General features: G+C 46.2%; 1 pseudogene; it reads left to right on the top strand.

Annotated features, from left to right (window-relative positions):
* Positions 1-848: 848 nt before the first annotated feature.
* LOC136534210 (uncharacterized) lies at positions 849-1,663 on the top strand (annotated as a pseudogene).
* The last annotated feature ends 18,572 nt before the right edge of the window (positions 1,664-20,235 follow it).

Raw genomic sequence — 20,235 nt, 5'->3', positions numbered from 1 at the left:
GACGAACGGCCCCCTTCTTGGGGTAGATAAACCAACAAAGCTGTGAAAAGCACTGCTCCTCTTTGCCTCCTTTATTTGATGAGAAAATTCCTTCATTGCCATCAAAAGCTATACTAATCCCTTCATTGCCATTCAAATCTATAAGTTTCCTTTATTGTCATTGATTTATAATTTTTGTTCCCTTGTGTGCTATTGCCGTTACTTTTTTGTTGATTCATCGTGCACACCGTTAAAATTTCTTTTTTTCTCTTTTCTTTTTCTTTTCTCTTCATTTTCCTTTTCTTTTTCTTTCCTTTTTTATTTCTCTTTCCTTCTCCCCTTCTTTTCTTTTCCCCTCCTCTCTCCTTATCCGATCGGCTCTCTTTCCTTCTCTCTCTCTCTCTCTCTCTCTCTCTCTCTCTCTCTCTCTCTCTCTCTCTCTCAGGCGGCGTCCAGGCCATCACCCGCGCCCCCACCTCCGGTCCTCTGCCCTCCACCTTCGGCCCCGCACCCCCACCTCCCGCCGGCGGACACCACCGATGCAACGCCCCGCCCGCCGCCGTGGTCTCCACCGGCGCATCAGGCGCGTCACGCCGCCGCCGGTGCTCCACTCACCGCGTTTTGCGGGGCTTCTGCCGGCTTCTGGTCGCGAGCCATCTCGAGGAGCCACTGTTTGGCATGGCTTCATCAAAAGCCGCTCAAGAAGCTGCTTGACGAGCCGTGCCAAAGGGGGCTTAGCCTCTGTGCCCAGCTTGGCCTCTCCAACCACCACCGTTCCATTCCTCTCCGTCGCGATGGCGGCTTCCTGCTGCTGCCGCTGCCACACGCCGCCGCCGCAGAGCTAGCCCACCAACGAAGACAAGGCGTCAATGGCCAAGGTATCCGTGCCACTGCCGCCGCTGCTCGTGCATGCTCTCGTCCTCGCCGCTAGCTTCTTTCACCCCTGCCAGGCGCAACCGCAGGGCCGCACCGAAAACATCTCGGCCATCGAGGCCGCGGTCCACGCCCGCACGTCCGAGCTGCTCCGCGACACCACCACCAACACGAGCCAGCTGGTCGACCTGCCCCTCCCGGTCAACCTCTCCGGCGCGGGCGGCGTCCGGGCCTGGGCGATGCGCGTGCGCAGCAACGCGCTCTGGGCTGACAGCATCAACGCCACGGGATTCACCATCCCGCCGCGTGTCGTGCCGGCCCTGTTCGCACGCCGCCTCACCATCGTCTTCGAGCACTTCGTAGGAAACTCCACGGCCGCGTTCGCATGCCGCGTCGGTATGCGCCGGCCGCGCCCGTGGCGGGCCTCCTCGCGTACGACGCATCGGCGGGGCCCGACGCCCGGGTCTCACTCCGCCTGCTGAGGTCGCCACCGAGGCTCCACTTCGGCGTGCTCGGCGTTGCGTATAGGCGCTGGACGGGGCCGACGGCGGGGAGGATTGCCCGGACATGTTCTGCACTGACTCAGGGTTTGTGGCACTGCTGTTCAGCTTCAGCGCGCAGCGCTTCGCCGGGCGAGGAACGGCGAGTTCGTCGGCTCCCGAGAGGTGTCGTCGGTGTCCAACTCCAACCTGTCGTCTGCGACGAAGGAGTCCTTTGTCCAGGTGAGCTGGCACCTATCGCCATCGCTGGCACCGGCCGACCGTTGGTTGGAGCTAGACACCACCTGTACACCACCATGGCAAAATTTTAACGGTGTGCACGATGAATCAACAAAAAAGTAACGGCAAATGGCATACAAGGGAACAAAAATTATAAATCAATGGCAATGAAGGGAACTTATAGATTTGAATGGCAACGAAGGGATAAGTATAGCTTTTGATGGCAATGAAGGAATTTTCTCTTATTTCATCGATCAAAGGCCGGCCGGGTCCCATGCCATGTTCTTCTTGTTCGTTCTCACGTCACCTTTGTTTGATCAGGTATATTCAGGTACGTACGTACACTTGTGAGCTAGAGAGAGGACGATACAGATATGTACCAGATGTAGTAGTACTCTTCAACTTGATGGTGATTAGCTAGACAAGCGGTCACATGTCTGAGAGCACCTATTTTGATGGATTAATAAGTTCATATATATATATATATATATATATATGGAGCATCTCTGTCACGTGTCTGAGAGTACCACATGGTACCCTAGCTAATTCTTTTATTTTTTCCCCTTTTTCTAGAGAATATGGCCCTACTGTATTTCGGAAACAAGAATGACCACACATAGTTCGAGCGGCATGCATGCATGCATGGATAAGGCGGCAGCGAGAGGCAGAGGATGGACGGTAAATTATAGGGTACACGACACCGTCTTTCGACATGCATATGGCGTGTGCTGTACTGCAAGGTTATCATGCCCGGCCGTCGTCCTTTCTTTTTCTTTATTTTCTGGGCCTGAAAGGCATCCGTACGTCCACGTTTCGACCTTCTGCGCTAAAAGACAAAGATAAGGTTGTCCCGCCACAGGGTTACCAGGGCTAGGTGCTTGGTTGTTTTAGCGGCAAAGCTTTTTTTTTCAGTTAAAAGGTACTATATAGTACGGCAAACCACGTTCGACTTTGTTTGGCTATACTCATATTCACCTTAATTCATATATATTACAATGAATTGGATATAAATGCAGTCAAACAAGCCCTTCATAATTTTAGAGCATGTTCGTAGACTTGGACACAACAAATTCTCCGCCAAAAATGCAGCTCTTCACAGGTTCAATCCTGCAAAAATCAGAGATGTTTGGAGGAAATTCAGAAACATGCCTAACTAAACAAGCATCGGATCGGATCCATAGAAAATGCATTAGATCAGGTTAATCGGTAGCATTAATCATCTAGTGAAAATTCAAAGCAAGATCGAACCAGAGTAAATAAAATAGAAAAAAACGCTATGTTCTCCATAACAAATACTAAGGGTGTGTTTGGTTAAATTGTGGCTTTTGAAAAAAACTATTGTGAGTTATGGGATGTGAGAAAGCTGAAAGTTATTTGGTTGAACAGCTATGGCTTCGTGGAAAAACTACTGTCACCGGCGCTCAAATGTCATCTGACCCCACATGTCAACCAACCACACCAAATCCATATCTCTATTTTTAGTCCACAAAGCAGAGGGGGCCATGGAGACACACTCGTCGCCTGAGCTGATGCTGGTGCCACGACTGTCGCCCGGGTAGGGGCAGGGCCTGTGCTCACCGGAGCCGGGGTAAGGGCCATGCCCGCCAGGGAGGGGGCTCCGGCTAGCATGACTAGGCCGTCGACGTGCTGGTGCTCGTGAATCCGTGGAGGACCGGCAATGGAGAGGAAGCCATAGTCGCGCTTCTGACCCTGTCACGGCCAAAGAGGAGAGTACGGGCCCCACCCATGGCCCCTACAACCATTAGCGAGGCCTTCCTGGCTGCTGACCTCCAACCCTAGACGGCTCGGGCGAGGTCGCTCGCGAAGGCGCGATAGGAGAAAGGTGGCCACCGGGTGGAGCTCTAGCGGCCGGGGACGAGAGGATAGGGTGGGGGGAAGTAGCGTGCGCCGGTCGCAAGTACAAGAACACGCCGGCGTTAGTGGTAATGGAGTAGGTGGAAGAGAGAAGTCGAAGTCAATTCAGGCATAGAATGAACCAGTATTCTTCATAATCTGCGGCGGGTAGGTAACTTTCACGAAATCCTCACGCCCACATCCCTGTGAAAGCAACTTGGAACCTGCTGTGAGAAATACACTATGTTAAAGCTGCTTTGGGTGGAAGCCAATGGATTAGTTTGGGCCGTTTGATTGGTTTTTGGCTTTTTTAAGTCAAAGCATGTTGAAAAACCCAACCAAAGGGACCCTAAACCTTCCCTGGAGAGCCATGCAAGGCAGCAATGGAACCCAAACTTGGGTGAAAAGGTGGCCTCGATGGGGACGGGCCTAACCCTAAAACGACTTACAAGGCTATACATCAATTAGTCAATATAGGTGCAGGAGGTATTTGAAAACACATAAACCTTGCAATGTTAGGGCCTCTTTGACAAGGCTCCTAGTCCTAGGGGCTCCGGTTCTGGCTCCGGTTTTGAGAAGCTAGAGCCGATATGGCTTTGTCGACGTCCAAAAGGAGTTGAAGCGAGAGAAGTTGTGCCATACAAACCTTTAGACGGTGAGAAATAAAAGTGCAGATGGCTCTTTGGAACCCCTCTGGTTTTGCAGGTGTGTTTTTGCAATTTTCTATTTCCTTGATTAGAATCAATGTTGGGTTCAAAGCAAGGAAAATAAATAAAAAGTTTAGTCTCCAGTAGCAAATTTGGCTCATTCCCCAAGGATTGTCCTCTTGTTGACGAGTCACTGCTGCTTGGTGGCACAGCTGCCCAACCACGAACTCCACAGTACATTGTGTTTGTTATGAACTTATTATGCCATGAACTACCCCAGCTTCCAGCCAAGAGAAGCATAGTGATGTGGTCCTGCCTGTCCTCTAAACTGACGCTGTGACCTAGACAGGCAGCACCAGAAAAGCAGAGACGATGCAGACGCATAGCTTTCCTTCAAAAGAGGGCTGGGGGAAAGCATTTCCATGTTGAACATCCGAATCCCAAAGGGGCCTCCCGTTGTCATCTCATTTCAGGTCCCAACAAACTTTCGGTAGATCCTTTTGCCTGTGTAAATACTAACCAGTTAAAATTTTTACAGCCAGCTGACCAATTATGCGCGAATTTGGGGTTCTTGGGGAAGAAACAGCAAAATTTCAGGGTCCATCACTGGAGATTCCATGGACAAAACACATGTGAAAATGCAGTGTTGCTGTTACAGCTACAGCTGCAACACCAGACTACAATCGACCACTTGTCCAGTTTCGTCCAGTTCTTTCCTCTCGTCAGATTATATTAACACTATGAGGCTGCCATGGCAGCAGTTCTTGCTCCCAACAGCTTGGGCAGAGATGGACGCTAACCAGACCCCAAATTGACAACGATGGTTGCCAAGTTGACACGAGATGAAAATTCATCAATACTTTATTGGGCAAGCGGTTGAGAGCTCCCCAGCCGGAGAACAACCATATTGTCACACCCGATTTTAAGGATAAAATATGATACAAATTCTTATGTGCGTTCAGAGATTAGTCACACACATAAACTGATAAATTATAAATAGTATCATCACAAGTGCTTATTACATCACGAATAATAAGACACCATCTTCACATAAATATAGCGGAAGTATAAAGAAAAATCTCTCACGGAAGCTCCATATCACAGGGACGTCAACTAGTTGACCACAAGTCTAGTAATCCTCAGGAAAGTCGTCATTACCATAGCCATCTGTTACCCATCCAGAATTTTTATTCAAATAATGAAAATTAACAAGCGTAAGTACGTATCGTACTCAACAAGTGTAACATGGGGTTCATGAGGCTTAAAAGGCTTGACACATGTTTAACAACATTCAGCTTTTAGTTGTCACCATTTTAGCATAAGAGTAGCAACAAGTTGTTTCAATCTCAAAGTAAAACACACGATCAATGTAAACAAGAATAATGAATAGCATAAACAGATAATTCTTAGTGATCATCTATTCCATAAGGGTCCAAGGCCGCTCGTGAACATGAGCGAGGCCTGATATACCAGTTTTACACTCTGCGGAGGTTATACACTTTCAAAGTGAGTCGTGATACCCATATGTCGGGGTTAATTAGTCCGAAAACACTTTCAAGGTGAGCAGGTAGGGGTCACTATGAAGCCTTTCAAATGTTCGTCTACCAAGTTAGGGCCATTAGATTCACTCGACAAACAGATATAGGAACCCTCTGTCGAATGGCATAATTTCATCACGGCTATACACATAAAAATAGAGGTTATCCTATACCCGATTCGGCAAGCCATTCTTACGCCAATAAAGGTAACCTCTAACAAGCTAGAAAAGATCCTCATACTGAGCTAAAGCTAGAGCCATATAGCCCTCACAGCTGTACTGTAAGTCCCAAATGTTTGCTTACAGATAAGTCCTTAGAGAGAGGAATCTGAAGCATTTAGAAAAGTAGCTAAATACTCCAGCCCCTTGTTTTTAAGTTGCTAAAAGTCATGTTTTAATGTTTATTGCATATACCATTAGTCAAGTTATAAGATCATGGTTTATGTGGGGGTATGGCCCCCGGTATCCTCAAGACAAGATATGGGCCGCACCATCAGAGGCGGCCCAGCCCATAAGATCAAAGCGTGCACGGCGCTATGCACCGCAAGATATTGTATAGTACCAAATATGATACTTTTCTTGTAACCCTTCCCCTCCAGAGTATATAAGAAGAGGTAGAGGTCCCCTAGCAGACAAGATACATCAAGATACATACATCTACAGTCACGCGATATCATACGATAGCTAATACAAACCAACAGACCATAGGAATTGGGTATTACGTCATACTGACGGCCTAAACCTATCTAACTCATGTGTCTCTGTTGCCTTCTTGTTCTTAATCACATGCTTCTCTACCGATCAATCTACCTTCGTGGGATACCCCTCGGCGGACTACCGACGATATTCTATGGATAGTTGACGCGCCAGGTAGGGGTGTGCACTTGATCCATGGTGGGCTAGATGGGATCTCAAGATTAGTGCCATCCGTGGCAACTCGGCTTCTCGTGGAGACGGCAGTAGCGTCATTCATCAACCTACGACGATCAAGCCCCAGTGCCCAAATGCAACTCGCAGCAACACTTTGGGCGCGGCGGCGGGCATGTGCTGGAAGGCCGACAGATCTTGATCGGGACAGCAAGGTCAAGACGTATCTGCACAAGAGTAAATATCACCGAACTTGCATCTAGCACCGCCGTCGCATCACGAGGGCATTTGATCCACGGACATATATGTACAGAGTTGCATCTAATTGATCCAACTCCTTTTGTATCATCAATCTGAGCACCTGGATGTCATACACTACCCCAGATCTGGACATCACTGTCGGTTCAAAAACCCCCTTCACTGCCGGATTTTGAACCAACAGTGGCATATCGGCAGTGATGAGGGGTTGACATTACTGTCGGTTCTTAAAAACCGACACTGATCTGTAGGAAACAGTGTCGGTTTCTGGCTCCACCCAACAGTGTCTAGTTGAACAACATTGCCGTTTTGTAGTCCCAACCAATAGTGATGGTTACTTCAAGAGTGTCGGTTCTTGGCTCAAGCCAACAGTGTTGAGCAAGCCTACACTGTTGGTTCATGGCTCAAGCCGGCAGTGTTGATCTAGACAACACTGTCGGTTGATGGCTCAAGCTGGCAGTGTTGAACAAGACAACATTGTCGGTTCATGGCTTAAGCTGGTAGTATTTTGTAAGACAACACTGTCAGTTTATTGATAACTGATAGTGTTTTGCAAGACAACACTGTCGGTTCGTTGCTAATCGGCAGTGATGGCCCATTCGCATTTTATTGTTTTATAATTGATTTTAATTTATATTTTTTTATAGAATCGGGTTTCGCTTTATATACACTACGTAGACGATAGGTACATCAATATTAAACATTACAAATGTTACGGTTACAATTCAAATGTTCTTATCCACATCTCCATCCCTCAAAATAAAAAAGAAATGTTCTTGGACTTTGAAAGGATCAAGATGCCCAAGAGGGGGGGGTGAATTGGGCTAATTCTAAAATTTCTTGCAATAATCAAATCCTACGGATAGCCCAATTAACCCCTTGTGCCTAGAAAAGTGTTTATATCAAACTAATGCACAACAACCTCTCAACCTAAGTTCCAAACTTACTCTAGCAAGCAATTCTTATGGAAATAAAAACAAGTATTGAATTGCTCAAAGTAAATGCTCAAAGTAAGTGCTCAAAGTAAATAGAGAGAGAAAGGAACGCGGCGATGTTTTGCCGAGGTATCGGAGAGTCGCCACTCCCCACTAGTCCTCGTTGGAGCACCCGCGCAAGGGTGTAGCTCCCCCTTGATGCCGCGCAAGGATCAAGTGCTCTCTATGGGTTGATTCTTCGACACTCCGTCGCGGCGAATCACCCAAAACCGCTCACAACTTGAGTTGGGTCACCCACAAGCTCCGTCGGGTGAACACCAAACTCCCAATCACCACCAAGCCGTCTAGGTGATGGCGATCACCAAGAGTAACAAGCACGAAACTCTCACTTGACCACGCGAAGCCTAATGAGAAGATGGATGCACACTTTGCTACTCTTGATTTGCTAGTGAGGCTACTCTCTTGGATTCTCGAATCACAAACACCTCACTAGGACCTTGCTCTTCTTGGCACTCACAAACGTGTTTCTCAGCTGTTGGAATGAGCAAAAGATGCTTCACTCACGAGTGGAGCTTCTATTTATAAGCCAGCCTGAAAAACGAACCGTTATGAGCTTCTGCTGGGATGACCGGACGCTCCGGTCGTGATGACCGGACGCTCCGGTCAGTTCAACCCGCGAATCAGTTTTCAAGTGATGACCGGACGCTGTCAGGGTCTGGTCAGTACCGACCGGACGCAGTCCGGTCGCTCTTGGATGCTTACTGTAAACGACCGGACGCTGGATACACAGGGTCCGGTCACACTGACCGGACGCGTCCGGTCACTCTTTCCCAAGTCTTGACCCTTACTGGAGTCGACCGGACGCTGGCCCTCAGCGTCCTGGTCACATGACCTTCCAGCGTCCGGTCACACCAGACTTGATCTTCATGGTCAAATGAACTGACCGGACCCTGCGGCCAGCGTCCGGTCGCACCGGAGCCAGCGTCCGGTCAGTGTTTGACCCTCCATTCACTTCCTAACTTCCGAACATATGTGAATGAAGTTTGCTCCAAAAGATCTTAGGCATTCATAGGAGCTACCTAGAGCTAGTTTTAACAAGTGTGCACCACACCTAACTCACTAGACTCAACTAGGTCAAGCTACCCGTTCATACCCCCCTTCATAGTACGGCCAAAGGAAAAACAAAGTCCTAAACTACTCTAAGTGTCTCTCCAACTTCAATCGACACTTAGAACTAGTTATCCTTAACCTTGTCGTCCATCCTTTGAAAACCGAAACGATTTCCATCGTAGGGGCATGACAACCTTGATTGCTCAATCGATCTCTATTACCATGACCTAACTTAATTGTCTCTGCAAAACACACGTTAGTCATAGTAATCTTGTATTGACATTAATCACCGAAATCCAACTAGGGGCCTAGATGCTTTCAGACTTCACACATGCTTCTCAGACTTCTTACAATAATCTCGTGAGCCACTCTGGGCCATACTGGTCTTTGTACCTCACGGATTGCGCAATGAAAAATACTCCATCTTTTTCCAATACCTCGGCTAAGATGAATTTTGCGAGCTCCGATTATAGTGCGACGATCTCTATGTCTAACAGCCTTTGGTGGTTATATTTCTTGCGTTGTCATTCAAAAAAGATGATATCCAAAGAGGAACATTAAATCATTTTGTTGAATTATTAACAGACATAAATGAAATGGGGATTATACACACCAACTTATCGGCTTCTTCTGATTTCCCGCCAATGTAGCGAAGCATTGCCCACATTACATAAAACCCGCATTCATTGTTTCCCGCCGGCTGTGACAGGTACTTCCCCTCCATTTCGACAACCTTGAATGGAACCAGCGTCCCACTGATATGTCTTCTTCGGACACTAAGCAACATTAAAGGGAGAAACATTAGAAAGCGGTATGTGTGATTAGAAAATAATATGTTATTAGGATCGCTTACTAATTCAGCACTGCCACCAGTGCATCTAGATGATGAAATGGTTTTTTCTTCGAGTCCCACACCTCGATCAGATTTTTGGCAAGATTGACACAAATGAAGACGAAATGGTTGCTACAATCACAGAATCCTAATTATCGAATAATCTTAACGAAAAAGAAGCATAAAATTAAAAGCCAAGAACACATACTCATAGTTGTAGGCTAGAAGTATGTGGGTTTTCTTCTTCATCGTGAATTCAGTCGAAAACAGCAATCAATCTCTATTTTAGGTCTTCCACGTCACATCCATAGAGGCCTAGACATGTCCTTTCATTGACTCGCAAGGGGTCCAAGAAGCCTATGTAATCTCATTTGCTTTTTAGAATGCAAAATTTTGCTATACACCTACATAAAATCATGGGAAGTGCTCAAAAGTTAACAATTTGTCTCGAGAGAGTAGTTAATTGTAATATTGTGAATGTAGGGTACTTACATAGTCCACAACGTCAACATTTGAACATCGAGAGAGCATTTCTGGTATAACTGAAACAAGCACTCCCACTCGATATGGAACTTCTCTTCTTCAGGATAATGGAAAAGATGTGGCGAACGGATAATAACCTCAAAACCAAAGTCGTCCATCTCTGTTGCTTGAGTCATGTAATATTCATGCAACTAGCGCATATATGTTGTCAGATTTTTATACTCCTCATTGGGAACCAAAAGATTGCCCCTTTCATACTTCATTACCGGTGTTGCCATCCCTTGTACATCATAATAGATGGTCACGGCCTCTTCCATGGTTAATCCTGGGTTGTCCTCGATGTACTTCTGTATGTTCTTTAAATCTTTATTATTTATTTCTTTGTCTCTTGCTGTAGCGTATTTATTCTGTGTTTGCCTTTCGAATTTGGACTTCAACAAATATGAAGACAGTGAGGCATAGAGATTGAAGAAACTAACACAGTCTTCCTTCGAGATGTGTGCTGTAAATTTTTCTTTCATAGCTATACTGTAAGTCCCAAATGTTCGCTTACAGATAAGTCATTAGGGAGAGGAATCTGAAGCATTTAGAAAAGTAGCTAAATACTCCGGCCCCCTATTTTTAAGTTGCTAAAAAATCATATTTTAATGTTTATTGCATATACCATTAGTCAAGTTACAAGATCATGGTTTATGTGTGGGTATGGCCCCCGGTATCCATAAGACAAGACATGGCTGCACCATCAGAGGTGGCCTAGCCCACAAGATCAAGGCGTGCACAGCGCTGCTCGGTGTGCACCGCAAGCTATTGTATATTACCAAATATGATACTTTCTTTGTAACCCTACCCCTCCAGAGTATATAAGGAGAGGCAGGGGTCCCCTACTTGACATCTCAATGCAATACATCAGAACATAGGATGTAGGTAGTACATCATACTGACGGCCGAACCTATCTAAATCTTATGTCTTGGTGCTTGTATTACCATCTCACTCCTAATCTCGCCCACCTCTACGACAAATCTACCATCGTGGGATACCCCTCGGTGGACTACCAAACATCTTTTTTTGACAGTTGGCGCGCCAGGTAGGGGCTTGCGTGTTGTTTCCTTGTCGAACAAGATGGCTTTTTCTGTAGGCTCTTCGTCCCTCCCGTAACCCGGCTAGATCTTCACGGTCGGATCAATCTCATGGATCATCAACGCTGACGGTGTCGGAGAGCTCCTCGAGCCTATGCAGATCGATTCTGTGCCGATCACCCAAACACCTGCAACTGCAGATCTGATCTCAGAATTGCCTTTGAGGTAACCTTCATCAACAACTCATCGCTCGCTTCCTTGCTACCAGAGGAGGTGGATCAACAACAACGATCTGATCGCATCCATCGATCAGATCTATCGGAGGCTACTCAGGAAACTCTAGGGGTTACGGCCCTACCCTTCGGGTTCACCAACGCTGACGCCGCTTACCCACATGCCCTGAGGGTAGATTCGCTGGCTAGGTTGAAGATGTCCATCCTCTCACCAACCAGATAGCGCCATACACCACCGACCAGACGTTCTGTCTAAAGCTAAGTCACACTTTAATATTTTTCTAAATATTCTCCAATCTTCGTTAATCGCCATAATGTTTCTCCGAGCTGTTTTCTCCATGTTTGCTCTCAAAATGATTTTCTAAACCCTCAAACTATCCTATTGATTCTCAGATGCCTCTAGAGACGGCCCTGTCTCCGGCTCCTCCCTACACATGCACGAGCGTCTGCCCTCTACGTTATGGGTGGTCGACAGTGGCTCCTTAGCGACGCCTGTTCCTCCTACACGTGCACGGGCTCCGCACTCTGCGTTATGGTTAACAGGCTAGCTAGGGCTAGAGACTCAGCTACACACTAACTATTCGAGCAGTTTATATTAAATACATCTTCACACCAACTAATCTTCGAGCTACTTATGCTATTTCATCGCCATTGCTGATTTTTCTTCAGAGTTCATATATTTGTACATCATGTACTACTTGTTCTACATATTTGTATTACAGGATCATCGAACCACCTGGTGCTCGGGCTTCTCCACCGATCAACTAGTCGGACTGCTAGGTCCATAGACTTCATCTCCAACCTATTGATCGGACTGTTCGCTGGTTGCTTCTACTCAATGTTCACTTCACCGCCGACCAGTTGACCAGACTGTTTGTCGCTCGTGCTTCATCGCCAGCTATGTCGGTTACTCCTCGGCCCTCAGATTCTTCATGCGTGAGGACTAAGTCAGCACACTTCACCCCACTTCACCTTGCGGACATCGCCAGCTATGCCAGGGACTCCTCAGTGCCCAAACGTTGCCAATGGCGCCAAGGACTCCTTGGTGATCGGACATCACCAGCTACGCTGAGAACTCCTCGGTGCTCGAACATCACTGCCTATGCCAGGGAATCCTCGGTGCTCCTGACATTGCCAGCTACATCGAGGACTCCTTGGTGCTCGGAGATTGCTGCCTATGCCGGGGACTCCTCGTAGCTCGAACATCGCCGCCTATGTCGCAGGACTCCTCGGTGCTTGGACATCGCCGCTTATGCCGGGACTCCTCGGTGCTCGGACATCGCTGTCTACGCCGGGGACTCCTCGGTGCTCTGACATCGCCAGCTACGCTGGGGACTCCTTGGTGCTCCAACATCGCCAGCTACGCTGGGGACTCCTTGGTGCTCCGATATCTCTGCCTACGCCGGGGACTCCTCGGTGCTCGGACATCGCACCTATGTCGGGGACTCCTCGATGCTTGGACATCACCGCCTATGCCGGGGACTCCTTAGTGCTTCGACATCGCCAGCTATGTCGGGGACTCCTCGGTGCTCGGACATCGCCGCCTACGCTAGGGACTCCTCGGTGCTCGAACATCACTGCCTACATCGGGGACTCCTCGGTGCTCCGACATCGCCAGCTATGCTGGGGAATCCTCGGTGCTCGAACATCGCCAGCTACACCGAGGACTCCACGGCGCTCAGACATCGCTCTTGGTGGTCAGATCTTGCTACGTCTCATCAGTGTGCTATCAAGCTGCTCCATGCTGTTCGGATTAGGGTGCTGATATTGGGCCACACATCTGAGGTCTTGATACGCGTATGTCGGATGACGTCGACAAAGCTTTTAGACCTCTTTTTCTTTAACCCTGCTACAAGATTCATTCTTCATCTTCCAGCAGGCTCAGGGGACTAAGTGGGCACACTTCACCTTGTGGTGAATGTGCGCTTTTCTCATCTCGAGGCTATGCCCAGGGATTGGCTGCCTAGTCGGCTGGTCTTCTACTTTCTAACCCTTGCACCATGTGACTACGTTACCTACTATCAGGCTCGGGGACTAGCTATGGGGGTATGGCCCCCGATATCCACAAGACAAGACATGGGCCGCACCATCTGAGGTGGCCCAGCCCACAAGATCAAGACGTGCATGACGCTGCTCGGCGTGCAGTACAAGCTATTGTATAGTACCAAATAGGATACTTTCCCTGTAACCCTACCCCTCTAGAGTATATAAGGAGAGGCAGGGGTCCCCTACTCGACATCTCAATACAATACATCAGAACACATGATGTAGGTATTATGTCATACTGATGGCCGAACCTATCTAAATCTTGTGTCTTGGTGCTTGTCTTACCATCCTCCTGATCTCGCTCACCACTACGACAAATCTACCATCGTAGGATACCCATCGGTGCTTAGATCATTGTCCAGTTGATCGTACCACCTAGTACTTAGGTTTCTCCACCGATCAACTAGTCGGACCGCTAGGTTCATGGACTTCGTCGCTGACCAGTTGATCGGACTATTTGTCGGTCGCTTCTACTCAATGTTCACTTCACCGTCGACAAGTTGACTAGACTGTTCGTCGCTCGTGCTTCATCACCAGCTACTGTCGGTTACTCCTCGGCCCTCAGGATTCTTCATGCTCGAGGACTAAGTGGGCACACTTCACCCTACTTCACCTTGCGGACATCGCCAGCTATGCTTGGGACTCCTCGGTGCTCGGACATCGCCAGCTACATTGGAACTCCTTGCTACTCAAACGTCGACCGTAGCGTTGAGGACTCCTCAGGTGTCGAACATCGCCAGCTACGCTAGGAACTCCTCGCTGCTCAAACATCGCTAGCTACATCGAGAACTCCTCGGTGCTCGGACATCGTCGCCTACGCTGGGGACTCCTCGGTGCTCGGACATCGCTAGCTATGCCGGGAACTCCTTGGTGCCCGGACATCGCCAGCTACGCCAGGAACTCCTCACTGCTCGGACATCACTAGCTGCATCGGGAACTCCTCGCTGCTCGGACGTCGCTAGCGACGTCAAGTACTCCTCGGTGCTCGGACATCGCCAGCTACGATGGGAACTCTCGGTGCCCGGACATCTCTAGCTATGCCGGGAACTCCTCGCTACTCGGACATCGCTAGCTACGTCGAGGACTCCTCGGTTCTCGAACATCACCAGCTGCATCGAGAACTCCTCGCTGCTCGGATGTCGCCAGCGGCACCGAGGACTCCTCGGTGCTTGGAAATCATCGCCTACGCTGGGGACTCCTCGGTGCTCGAACATCGCCAGCTACGCCGGGAACTCCTCACTACTCGGACGTCGCCAGGGGCACCGAGGACTCCTTGGTGCTCGGACATCGCCAGCTACACCGGGAACTTCTGCTCGAACATCGCCAACTACGCCAGGAACTCCTTGGTGCTCGGACATCGCCGCTTACGCCAGGGACTCCTCGGTGCTCGAACATCGCCACCTATGCTAGGGACTCCTCGGTGCTCGGACATCGCCAGCTACACCGAGGACTCCTCGGTGCTCGAACATCACTAGCTACACTAGGGAGTCCTCGACGCTCGAACATCGCCCTTGGTGGTCGAATCTTGCTACGTCTCATCGGTGTGCTATCAAACTGCTCCATGTTGTTTGGATCAGGGTGCTGATCTTGGGTAGCACATCTGGGGTCTTGATATGCACATGTCGGATGACATCGACAAAGCTTTTCAGACTTCTTTTTCTTTGACCCTGCTACAAGATTCATTCTTCATCTTCCTAGTAGGCTCAGGGACTAAGTAGGCACACTTCACCTTACGGTGAATGTGCACTTTTCTCATCTCAAGGCTACACCTGGGGACTGGTTGCCTGCTCGGCTGGTCTTCTACTTTTTGACCCTAGCACCATGTGACTACCTCACCTACTATCAGGCTTGGGGACTAGCTATGGGGGTATGGCCCCCGATATCCTCAAGACAAGACATGGGCCACACTATCAGAGGTGCCTAGCCCACAAGATTAAGGTGTGCACGGTGCTGCTCGATGTGCACCGCAAGATAATGTATAGTACCAAATAGGATATTTTCCTTATAACCCTACCCTCTAGAGGATATAAGGAGAGGCAGGGGTCCCCTAGCAGACAAGATACATCAAGATACATACATCTGCAGTCACGTGATATCATATGATAGCTAATACAAACCAATAGACCATAAGAGTAGGGTATTACGTCATACTGACGACATGAACCTGTCTAACTCATGTGTCTCTATTGCCTTCTTGTTCTTGATCACACGCTTCTCTGTCGATCAATTTACCTTTGTGGGATACCCCTAGGAGGACTACCGACGATATTCTATCGATAGTTTAATTGAGCACTAGCAAAGCTACCCAATGGATATCCCATAGGAGACAAGGTATAAATTCAATTCTAGGGAATCCCTATCAAGGTGACACATGCAACATGAATTAAATGTGTTAAAGTTGATAGGAAACAAGAATAATCCCATGCTATACTTGCCTTGAACAAAATGCTCCTACTAATCCTGCTTGTCTGTAGCACCCGATTTTAAGGACAAAACCAGATACACACTATATATGAGCCTAGGAAGTCAAATATCACATATAGCTACAAATAAGGGTAATATTAATAGATAATGCTTAAATACAAAATGTATTAGTATTAAGAATATAACCTCAGAGTATAGACAATGGAAAGACAACTCTGATCTTCAGATGAAGACTCCAAATCCACAGAGACAACTGACTGGTTGATCACAAGCCTAATTTCTCCAAACTCTAGCAATCTTGTACCCATCTGGGATTTTCATCCAAATATTTGAAAAGTAAAGCAAGCGTAAGTACATGTCGTACTCAATAAATATAACATGGAGTTCTTGAGGCTCAAAAGGTTGACACTGGTTTAACTACGATTCACTTTTAATGAGTCATCTTTTAGCAATTGGATGGCAACAAGTTTATCACAAGCCCATAAACACATGATCAGGTAAACATAAATAATGAATAGCATAAACAGTAATTATTAGTGAGCATCTTTATTATTAGTATCATATGTTTTCATCATCATTAACCATTAGTGATAATCTATTCCATAAATGTTCCAAGGCCGCTCGTCACCGTGAGCACGGCTGATATACTAATTTTACACTCTGCAAAGGTTGTACACTTTCACTGTAAGTCGTGATTTACCCTTTCGCCCGAGGTGGCCAACCTCTTGACCCACTACAAAGGAAGGTCGATAGGGTTCACTATGAAGCCTTTCAATGGTTCATCTAACAAGTTAGGGCCATTTGATTCACTCGGCAAACAGATATAGAGCCCCCCTTCCCGATGGCACAATGACACGTAGCCTATACTCAAGGGGACAGAGGCCGCACTATACCCCAAGTCATTCTTACGTTAATAAAGGTAACCACTAACAAGCTAGAAAAGGTCCTCATACTGAGCTAAAGCTAGAGCCATATAGCCCTCATAGTTGTACTATAAGTCCCGGATAAATCACTTACAAATAAGTCCTTAGGGAGAGAAATCTAGAGCACCATAAAAATAGCCCAATGCTCTAGCCCCCTTGTTCCATGTTGCTAAAAAGCATCTTTTAATGTTTATTGCATATTCCATTAGTCAAGTTACAAGATCATGGTTGTAGTTGAGCACTAGTATCATACTACCCAATGCAATAACCAATAGGAATCAAGGTACATGGTAACAAAATACTAGGAAATCCATAGTGGTAGTCAAGGTAGACACATGCAGTATGAATTAAGTGATTAGCAGTGAATAGGCAACGAGAATGGTCCCATGTTATACTTGCCTTAAACACCTATCTTTTGGTAAGCTTTAATCTTCAACGTTCTTCTTCTACTTCTTCTTGATCACCACGTATATCTTACCGACTGGACAAAATCATAAAGCACCACACAAGCATCCACACAATCATACACGAAGCAAATAATAGATCTAAATTAGAACAGTACACCAAATACAAAATCAAGATGAAAAGTTTGTAAAACAAATCTATATCTTGCTACGAACACAAAGAAGCGAAAAGCACACTAATCGGAGCTATAACAAAAAAGATACAACTACCGAAAGATTTTCTTTATAAAAGTGAACCAAGAGCTTTATTAATTTTATCTATAAAGAAGGGTGTATAAAATATTTTAGAGAAATACCTAATTTGTATTAAGTCAAAATTCACATTTGAATTTAGAAGACAAAAATAGAATTAATCATATTTTATTTATAAATCTAATTGTATAATTATTAATCAAATTAGAGTTTAAACCATAAAATTCTAGAAATAGTGACATGATAAACATTGTTACTAATGCATAGATCTCGTCGCTATGAATCTAACGCAACTTGAATGGGTCAAAACAGAGTTAAAACGCAGAAGATATGAAATAAACAAGATTTCCTTTATTAAAATAATAGATTAAAACTAACCTCAAATTTTAAAAGTTGAAAACATATCTAAAAGTAGTATGAATAAGTAGATTATGAAATTACGAACCTAACGCAAGTTGAACGGATCAAATCGGAGTTAAAATAGAGAAGTTATGGCTAAAACAAAATCAGTGACAAATCTATAAATAAGTTAACGTATTTTAGATATAAACCGAGGAAACTACGCTTTCCAAAGAAGAAAACGCATCCTAAAAATACACTTTGGACCACGGGTTTGAATACAAAAAACTAGAGGGGCTCTTTAGCAAAATTTCCTATGAACCTGGTACCTTTTAATCAGAGCCATAGATCTCCAGATGGATAGTCGCGAGTGAAAGGGGAAGATGGGGTCGCCGACATGCGGTTTTCAGGCAGCGATGTCATGGCTGGGTGATAGAGGAGGTCGCCGACGTTTTTGAATAGGAGCCTACGGGACACGATAGCAGGAAGCAAGGGCACCGGAAGACAGATAAGACCACTGCGAACTCAAATCTACGCTCTATTGCATCTATTGGCGGACAGAGACGGCGACCAGCAAGCTAGGGTAGCGGTAGAGCAACTACTACGTGGCACAAGACAGCTTAGAGGGAAAAAGGGGAAGAAAAGGGTCTCAGCGTGCTCTAGGAGTACTCTTGAAGCTTGAGGATCTTCTTACCGTGATGGAGGGGCGTCCAATCGGCTCGGCGACGTCGGCTCCTCCTGATGGAATCCAGGCGGTGGCGCTAGGCTTGCTCGAGGTGAGGCGGTGTGAGATAGGGCACGGGGATAGGCGGCATGACATGGGGCTCGCTATTTAGGGTCGACACTCATTGGGTGCAAGGCAACAGCGGCGTGGCCATAGTGGAGTCGGGCGACGGTGGTGGAGTCTGGTTTGGAGACGTCATGAGGAAGAAGATAGCTACCAGGTGCGCCAACGTGGTCAGTGAGAGGGAGGGGAGGAGAGATGTGCGGTGCGGCTGCTGGGCTGAGAAGCTAGGCCTCTGCAGGACTAGGCCGACGCGGGAAACGAACCATGCAGATGGAGCTAGAACAAGCCACAAGAAGTGAACCCGAGCTGGGCCAACGGAAGAAAAAGAGAGGGATGAGAAGGAGCAGTGGGCCGGGAGGGAGAAGGAAATGGAGAGCTGGGCCGGCTCAACTAGAGAGAAGAAGCAAGCCGACAGCAGGCTTTGGGTCGAATAGGAGGGGAGAGTAATGAAAAATACTTTCCCAAATTTTCTTTTCTATTTTCATTTTCAAAACCGATTCAAATGTAAACCAAATCAAATTTGAATAGGATTTCAAATACACTTTTCAATTCAAACATAAATGAGAAATTTTGATAAGTTTTCAAAAATAAATTTTACAACTTTTTAAATTCTTTTATTTTCTAATTCTCTTTTCTTTCTTTTCTTTTACTTCAAAGCCATTTTTAATTTCATTTGAAAAAGCAATTTAAACCATTCTGAATTTTCAATCAAAACCACTCAATCAAATACATCAAATGCAAGGGCATGTATGCACAAACATGTTGCTAAACCTTATGATGAATTTTAATTAAATGAAAAAAATTTATTTTCCTATATTTTATGAGCACAAAAAATCATAAATAAATTATTTTAGCTCTATTTCCAAAAATTCAAATTTTAGAGGGTTACATCGTCAAAGTAGTACTCTTGTTCGCCCATGAATTGCTCACCGTCTATACTCGATAATCACAGCAACATACAAGCATCTAGAAGCAATCATGCATAGCAAATAAAAGCTATAGATTAGAATAGTACACCAATTAGCATAAAGTCAAGATGAAAAGTTTGTAAAACGAATCCACGTCTCGCTATGAACACACAGACGTAAAGATCACAAAAATCAGAGCTAAAACAGAGGAGTTATGAATTAAACAAAATTTCCTTTAACAAAATAATAGATTAAATCTAACCTCAAATTTTAAAAATTGAAAATATACTTAACACTAGTATGAACATGTAGATTATGCAATTACGAACCTAACGCAACTTGAACGGACCAAATCGGAGTTAAAACAAAGATTTTATGGCTAAAACAAGATTAGTGGCAAAAATGTAAATAGATCAAACTTGATTTTAGAATTTAAATTAATAAAATTGGGTTTTATACCGAAACAGGGACTGCGGCATGAAAACAAAGAAACACAGGGGCTCTTTAACAAAATTGTTGGGATGGCGGGTTAAGATCCAAATAATTATAAGGGCCTTTTTTCAAAACAATAGGTGAAGGGGTAAGTTCTAATCTCGGCCCATGATTTTGGATCGAACGGTTGGAAATAAAACAGGGAGAGCAGACGGTGAGGCCGGCGGTGAGCTCCAACGATGGTGCCATGGCTAGAGGCAGGTGGCACGCATGAATCATGACCTTTGGACCATAAATTCATGAGCCGAAAACACCA

This window comes from Miscanthus floridulus, unplaced genomic scaffold, assembly GCF_019320115.1.
Source record: "Miscanthus floridulus cultivar M001 unplaced genomic scaffold, ASM1932011v1 os_1686_1_2, whole genome shotgun sequence".
Taxonomy (NCBI): Eukaryota; Viridiplantae; Streptophyta; class Magnoliopsida; order Poales; family Poaceae; genus Miscanthus; species Miscanthus floridulus.
Note: the sequence above shows the minus strand (reverse complement) of the source record. Positions and strands in the feature narration are given on the sequence as shown.